This window comes from Stegodyphus dumicola, chromosome 4 (assembly GCF_044657685.1).
Source record: "Stegodyphus dumicola isolate Sdum_Otavi_A_Nest chromosome 4, ASM4465768v1".
NCBI classification, from domain to species: domain Eukaryota; kingdom Metazoa; phylum Arthropoda; class Arachnida; order Araneae; family Eresidae; genus Stegodyphus; species Stegodyphus dumicola.
Window position 1 is genome coordinate 71537495 of NC_140771.1, and position 8721 is coordinate 71546215.

General features: G+C 31.7%; 1 long non-coding RNA gene across 1 annotated transcript; it reads right to left on the reverse strand.

Moving 5' to 3' along the window:
• Positions 1 to 1595: 1595 nt before the first annotated feature.
• LOC146997569 (uncharacterized) lies at positions 1596 to 6726 on the reverse strand. Its single transcript, XR_015040492.1, has 5 exons — positions 6595 to 6726; positions 6428 to 6497; positions 4950 to 5027; positions 4638 to 4703; positions 1596 to 1888 (listed from the first exon to the last, which is right to left on the reverse strand). It is a non-coding gene; the product is annotated as an uncharacterized LOC146997569 (long non-coding RNA).
• Between the last annotated feature and the right edge of the window lie 1995 nt (positions 6727 to 8721).

The following is an 8721-nucleotide window of genomic DNA, read 5'->3' on the forward strand; positions in this document are numbered from 1 at the left end:
TAAGAAGGTAACCCTCGTGACTTTGCTACATTCAAAAAGCCTAACGCAATTCTAACAATCAGTTCCTCCCTAAATTCTAGCAAGCGAGCTGCCGAACACTGGTAGTTCATCCGGAGTTCAAGCCTCGATGAACGAGTTGGATGCATGACCGATTTTGGTGTTTTCCAAATTCACCTGCTTTGGCGTAATCAAACTCTATAATTCTAAACAAACTGGCGTTCGGTTCGGTTCGGCTCCAACGGCTCTAGCACCACGTTCCAAATTATAATTACAGCTCAACAAATAAATGTCTGGCGTATACATTCGAATAATCTAAGTAAAAAAAAAAGGGGGGGCTTTTTAATTTCTTCCTCAACCAAGCATGCATGCACATAAAGCAAATAAAGAAAAACTTATGGAGTGCAATAGGATTCTAATCCATAACATATTTAGTTAGTGATCGCCATAATTGGGAGCTATAAATACGCTATATTGACGGGAAGGAGAAAATTTTACTTCCTGAGTGAGCTAATTCAGAACTAGTGTTATTTCATCTGTCATCTTAAATTTAAGATGCCTAGTTACGTGACTAACAAAAACCTAGTATTTACATGAAGCTTGATAAAAATCAAAGTTTTGAAGACGGTATATGTGATCACGTTCGGTTGATTACCATTATGATCAGCAAATAACAGCAACTTACTGATGTCTTTCTTATCTTTATATTCAGATGTAGTTTTCAGGGCAACTAGAGAAAATTTATTAATTACTTTTGATACTTTATACGTACGAAGATACATACTTGTAGGAAGAGAGATCTAACTATTATATTCGAACAAATAAAAATAAATCGTGACGTGAAGACCATAGAGATACGGCTTCTGATTGCTATTCAAATTTTTCCATATTAGTAGCGATATAATCGAATAATCTTTCAAAGATTATTATTTACCGATTTTAGGTAACAACTAGAAAACATTTTTTCGAACTTATCCTCAAACAAGTTTGCTATTGGTAATGAATACTGCTGTATCATGAATCAGGTACGGCGCTATGCATTTTGCTGACTTTGTATGCAATAAATTCTGTTGTCAAGTGCCCTTCCCCCAAAATTCTAAAATTTTATTGCTTGATGCTTCACTGAATTTTACAATTCTGCCGTACCGGCAGTGATCATGATTTCAAATCCCCCCTCCCCGAGATTTACTGTGTTATCTGAAAAACAGCTCACAAGTTGCTAAAAATAGCTATAAAACTGGTTCCACAGCTTTTAGCAACGGCCTCCCGTTGTGCGTTGTGGAAACTCAGCTTTTGAAAGAAAAGGAAGGGAAATAATTTCTCCCTGACTACAGTATAGATCAGGTCCGTGACTTTGTTTGAGCTACTGCAAAATGTTCTGAAGTAAACTTTTTTCTGTTTCGGCAACATTCATCTTGAGAATTCAACACGTTCATTAGCCCTTAGTAATTGACAGAAATGCTTTTAGAAAGTAGTGGGTTCATTGATACCAACCATGGGATACGTTAGTTTCAGTTGTTGAGTTCAAATGAACCTTTCAAATACCAAAATAGTCCCTTTGCATAATCGAAAGGATTTCATCTGAGAATAATTTTTCTACTTAAAAATGAGTTTTGCAGTACTTTTTAAATACTACTTGTATTTTTATTTTCGAAAATTTTCATAAATATTGTAATTAATTATTTCCAATTTTAATAACTCGCAGAAAAAACACAATTTTCAAGAAATTTTTTTATTATGGTTATTCAAACTTATACTAATATACAGCATCTTTTATATTCCTTATACATTTGACACTGCATGCTTCAACCTGCATGTAAGTTTCTCTTCCTTAGTAACTCCTTACCCAGAGACGTCTCAATGAAAGCCAAATCATGCACAAAATTTACACCTGAAAAAAAAAGTGATAAAATATTTTTAACACCATATTCTCGACAACAGAGTACATCACATACCCCCCCCAAAAAAAAAGAATTTACAAGAAATACAAATTTCTAACAGAAAAATGCATTTTCAAACAGCTGAAATTGTTTCACAAATAGCAAATGTAACATATGGCACTATTGCCACTCAGTGCAATCTCTGCATATCCTAAATTCTGCTGGCTGATGTCTTCGTAAGTTCTGAACATTTTTTTGCCTCTAAATTCTGCTGATCAGTGCCCTCTGCTAAATTCTAAAATTTTGCTATGCACTATTATCTAAATTCTAAAAATTTTGACTACCACTGGTTGCATAGGCCCTGATCAAAGCAAAGAGGCAAGATGCTACCTGCTATTGATAAACTGCCTTATAAATACCACAGATCTAAATAAATATCAGTTTTATTTCCAAAACAGAATTATCTCACAGTTAAAGCATTGCCTTTGCAGAAAATCTTCTAAATGGAAATAGAATTGCATCCACATTACATGAGCAGAATCCCAATAATTCATTATAAACATAGTTCCAAACCATAGTTAGGCTTAGAACCCACAACAGTATTCTTCTTGGAAGTCTTCCTAAGGAAATGGTAGTATATTCAAGGAACATGTGGGCAAAATCATGACAGTATATCACAAGCCTAATTCTTGACCATACATACTAGAAAGATCACAGAAATTCCTCAGGGGAAGCTAGATTCATATAACAAAATTTCATGCAACATATGGCATATGGGAAAAAGCAAGGACATTATAATCACCAGCATAGTTTATACCCAAATGAGTTGCAGATGGTGCACTATGTGCTCACAGCTGATTATCACTAATGCAGATATATATCTACTAATATTTAGAAGATGATGTCAGATCAGAATTGCATGAGAAATAAATCAAAAAAACATCAATCAGATGCAGGAAATTGGTTTCAATCTGAAACAGCAGATGGATAATTGAAAAGGTTAGTAGAATTACCTTTTTTGCAGAAGCAGTATCTTCACAGAGGATATCCTAAGAGAAAACTAATATACACATCACACTTGATTTATACCATAGTACCACAACATAAGAATAAGTTAGACCCTTTATACTCCAGGCTTTCAACAGAAGTAGTGATTTTGAGATCTTCCTCACAGAAATGGCTGGCATTCATGTTACATAGGAGTAAAACCACAATACTTCACTACAAGCGCAGTTTACAGCAATAAATGGAAAGAAAGGTCTTCAGAGATGTCACTGAGAAGCCAAATGGCTAAACGGCAAATTCAAGTTAGAATTTTCAATAATTAATGTTGGCCAGATTAATTTGGAATAATTCTGCCTTCATATGTTTATTCACCTCACCAAACTCTTTATTATTAAACAATATTTACAAAATATATGTAGTTTATAACAAAAATTCTACAAATGCAAATACAGAGATTTCAAAATACAATATTTGTACTGATACAATAAAGCTAAACAAAAATACTTATTCACACCCAGAAAACTCAAATATACAATTGTTATTCAGAAGAAATGCAGTAAACAAAAAAATAAACAAGAGACTTATAAAAGATAAATACAGTCAAAAGTCGTTAATTCGGACACCCATAATCCGGAATGATCTATAATCCAGACCTCAAAGCTAAAATCTTTCTGCGCATGCACATAGGCGTTCACGCGTGCGCTCAAGACCTTTACGACTGCGCATATGCGTTTGTGCCGTTGTATAAATGTCATAATTCCCAACTAACAACGCTTCGTAGTCAGACCTTGCTATGTCACAAAAACTAGTTTGGGCATTAAGCTTGAAGTTTTCAACTTTGTGCCGACTTGATATAAGAGTCGGCCAATAAGAGCATATACATGAAACTTATTGAGAGAGAAAGCTGTAGACACATACATGCATGCACAAATTTAGCTTCTCTAATTGGCTATGGCTTAGACCCTCTCTCGCAGGTGTGAATGGAACTCCCACATTTTATGCCTTATGATTATGCATCTATGACATTTATACCATCATCTGAACAGAGCCTTAGGATGGCATACTAAGAAGATGCAATGTCTTGTGGGGATAAGCAATTTATACTCCTAAGCCTAAAAAAAAACTTGGGGGAAAAAAGATCACATGACTTAAATTTGTTGTCTAATTGCTCTAACTTGAGGCACATTATGAGAGGAAAGCAAAGGTAGTAATCAGAATTATTTAAAAAATTTTATCCTTATATTTTTCTTAAAAATTCTGTAAAATAATAAAATTTTTGGCTTTCCTCAAATAAATATATATGGAAAAAATAATAGCCACATAATCACAGATTTCATTTTGTTATATTTTATTAACAAAATTTAAATTATTAAAAATCTCTTTCATGAAGGGAACATAAAACATCATGAAAACAATGAAAAAGAAGCAATATTTAAAAAAGATAGCAGGCTTATTGATGAGGCTTCCATCAAAAGAATCGAACCCCAAAATATTTTCATTTGCTTCAGTGTCCCGTCTGAAAATTTCACTGATTTCAATGAATATATTTTTAAAAAAATCTTTTATTTTCAAGTTCTTTCATGCAAAACGTCCAAATTTGGTACAAATCAAATTCATCCCCCTCTTTTTCATAGCTACAATATTATATTTAACAGTTTTAATAGCTATCAGTATGTAAACAACATAATGTAACACCATAAAAGAAAAACATAAATGATGACATTTTAATTTTGGCATAGAGAAATACATATTTACCCCAAAAGAGAGCTTGTATTTCTACCTTCTACGTCAGAGTCAATAACTGAAATGTCCAGATCAGAACTGAGAAGAAAAGAACCATAATTAGTTTAATTAAGATACAATAACACGCCGACCAAGTACTAATTTAGAAGTCAAGCAACAAAAATCAGCATCATATTTCGAAATATTCACTATTTGAAAATATAACGCTGATTTTGGTTGCTTGACTTCTAAATTAATACATAATTAGTTAACCATAATTAAGTAACTGTAAGAGTTTCAATATCATGCACAGCTAATATCTATTTTTGAAATAAACCAACTTACCTCAAGAAAGCCTGGTTTGTCTTAGGAACATTAGCTGTAACTTCTGGCGTAGAAAAGTCAAATTTTTCACTTTCAGACCTAAGAATGAAAGAAATAAACTGCTATAACATAATTTAAAAAAAAAAAAAAAAAAAAAAAAAAAAAAAAAAAAACATGAATAAATAAATAACACATAACAAATTTAAGCATTAAGCTATGTATGACTACCATCCATCTCAGACAGTGCGACAGATATTGCTGTATACTGTTTCGCCATACCTTATGTAGCTATTATATCATGCTGTATAACCACAGTTTAGAAAAATTACAAAATGTGTTATTTATATCTATCTAAAATGGTACATTACTACATGATTTGTAAGAATAAATTAGAGGGCTCTGCGAATGAAATTCCTTCCAATTAAAAAATGTAGGAATAAAGAAAATGCAGGAATTGCAAATGCAGAAATGAAAAAGGGATTATATTTTTTGCACGGAATCCAGATGACATATTTTTCAACATTTTAGAAATTTCAATATTAATTTTAGGGGCCTAAAATATTAGGCCCCTAAAAGCAGAATATAGTTTTTAAATGTTCAGACAATCTTCCTATGAGAAGAATTCCTTTGAGAAGTACACATCTGAACCACAATTAAAAAACATGTACAAGAACAGAGCTAAGGACTTCTGTTTGCAGAAAGTCTGTCACATAACATATGAAAAGTTTCTTATTGGTAGATTTTTTATCAGACAGATATTTTATTGTTATACAGAGAAAGCATTCACTCCTTTTCTACTAGAGATAATTCAATTTGGACAATGGCAAAAAGGCTAAGCAAGCCTGAGCGTATTGGTTCCATTCTTGGCACTAGTATGGTTTACGCTCAAAATACACGGCAGATATTTTCTAATTACCTGCATCCCAATATCAATTCAATTCAGCTTTTGGTGGAATTTACCATTTGTGACATATTTTTCAAAAACTACACTTCACAACATGCATACATGACAAATACACAGAACCATAAATAAACAAGCAATAATATATATTTATATATAAATTTTACTAAATGATTATAAAATGTTCCAACGGTAAAAGAAAGTTTTAACATCCAAGTAAATGACATAATAAAAAAAAGCAAGTTGAACAGCGAGCACATGAATGAAATGTGCATACACCTGTAAAAATATACCATAGGTAACTGACAAAGCATTTCGTAGCAAACATATGACTATAAAATTTCCAATAATAGAATGTAATGATGGTGAATTCAATTTAGATCGCAAGAACATGCTCATACTTTTGAAAAGATTCAATTATTTCAGCAATTCCTTGTGAATTGGAATTTACCCTTTCAATATTTCCCAACAATTTAGTGTGAATGGAGGAATAAATTGTTATAACAGAATTCAACAATTATTAGCATCCCCTCATACACACACACAAACATACACATACAAAAAAAAAAAAAAAAAAAAAAAAAAAAAAAAACCTTACTTTGTAAAAAAAATCATCCGGGCAATGATTCTTCTTTGACACAGATGCAGTTGTATCAATAATTTCTGACCTTCAATAAAAAAAATACGCATATTTTACTTCGGAATTAACTTACTGCGAAATCATAAGCACGAGGTAGTCGATATAAAGAATAAAATATTTCTCACCTTTCGAAAACATCCGCTTGTTCGGAATCTTCCACATTTCGGGAATTTAATTTTATATTTTTTTCTTGAGCTTGACGCTTTCGCTGAATTCTGGATCTTTTATTAACACCAGGATGTTTTTTCGGTCGTCCTTGATATTTTCGCATATTTTTTGCTAACTGACCACAGTACAAATAAATGTAAACAAACTGAGTGCGGAATAGCAATGCAATAGGGTTGCCGTAAACGTCATTCCGCTGACAGCTGACACTGTTTAGTGAAAACTGTGTATAAAGGAATATCGAAACGAATCTAAATATTATTTAGAAAAAAATATGATTTATAACTGATATCAAAATCAATTACTTCGTGAATTTTTGCAGAAATAAGATTACAATGATAAATTGTAACTCCTAGCGCCATCTATTGATGGCTTTCCAAACTACACATTAAAATTACGTATTTCAAACTAATTTTTTTAAAATATAATATTTAAGTAAATTTCATTCCAAACCTGATTCTAACATTTTGATTCCAAAATTGACCTATTGCTTTATATTTCTGCCAAATTTCACGCAACATAGTTTCTTAATTAGCGATTCTGCGTGTAAACAAATTTTTAGTATTGTAATGCTGCTGTAGTAGACCACCTTAAATCTCGCCAGCGATGCCAGTGTTTTCTGTATTTTGTTCATTTCCAGAAAGGATATCTTTTCATGTTAAGCAATTTTTGTTTAGTGTTAAGAGAAACAAATTGCATGAAAATACATAGTAGTTTGTTGGGACCGTTGCATTATTTCGTGTTAACCGATATTTCGCCTTAAGCGTTTTCACGTTAAACGTATTCCACTATATACAGACGTGTTTGGACTATGTATATACAAATAATTTTTTAAAAGGAAAATTTATAATCCTTCCAAAAATTTTTATGCATTATGCTGCTAAAAATTGATCAGTTAATATATAAAGAAAGAAATTTAGAACCAATTTTTCAGAAAGAATAAAAATTCAAATTCAAATTAACTTGATAAAATCCTGTTTAGACTAGTAAAATCTTTTTAAATTGGAAGATATTTTTAATGATTTTACTCCCCCCCCTCCCATTTTTCTTTGCTACTGCTGTTTGATAAAAGGTTCTAGTGAAGTTTTGTGTTAAAATTATTTTGAACTTTCAAAGATTTTCCACTGCAGGATTTTAATTTTTCTACATTTTTAAGGGCATGTTTCCTTTCTTTCTTTCTTTTTCGATTCTTTTTAGACTAGAAAAATATTTTTAAATCGAAAGATATTTTCAATGATTTTCCTTCGCTTTGAGGAGGGCTAGAATTTTTTGGTGAACTATTAAGATAAAAAATATATTGAAATGGTTCATCAGCTGATTCTGGATACAGAAAAGCAAGGATTTTGTTTTAGAAGGGGAAATGTAATTAAATTCGACATACCTCCTCTTGACGATATTATGTTAAAGTTGGTTGGATTCCTCACCTTTCTTGTTCTTTTATACTACTTTTTGGTTTTCCTTGTGATGGTTTATTTTAACACGTTGACTGCCGTGGGGATCACCGGTGACCTGCACTCGACTTGGCTAATGCGCCGTGGGTGCCACTGGCAATGCGACCAATAGTAAAATACATAATTAAAATAAATATTGATACTGATAAATTTTTAAATAGTACCATTGTTACTATAATGGTTTGAAGAATAATAAATCGTAAAAATTTAAATTATAAATCACAAAAATGGTCTACAGATGTTTGGAGGTCGCTGGTGACCCCCAGCATGAAGCACAATTATATAACATTATGTTCTGTAGATAATATTTCAACATAATATATATCGCATAATAAAAATTTCAAGTTGGCGTCATGCGCAAATCACGTAAAATGCACGCGGCAGTCAACGTGTTAATTTTTACATTTTAAATTATTCTTGTTCCACATTTATAGGATTTTATGAAGATCATTTGAACTTCAATTTTTTAGTCTTTGTGAAAAGTTGTTTCTAAATTTCTTTATGTACTATATATAAGAACTACACTCCTAGAAAAAACTAATTTATATATTTATTTATCCCAAATTTTCATTTTGAAACATTTTAGTACATGCTTTTCCTCAATATTTTAAAAGTTGATTTTTTGTTGATCTGAAA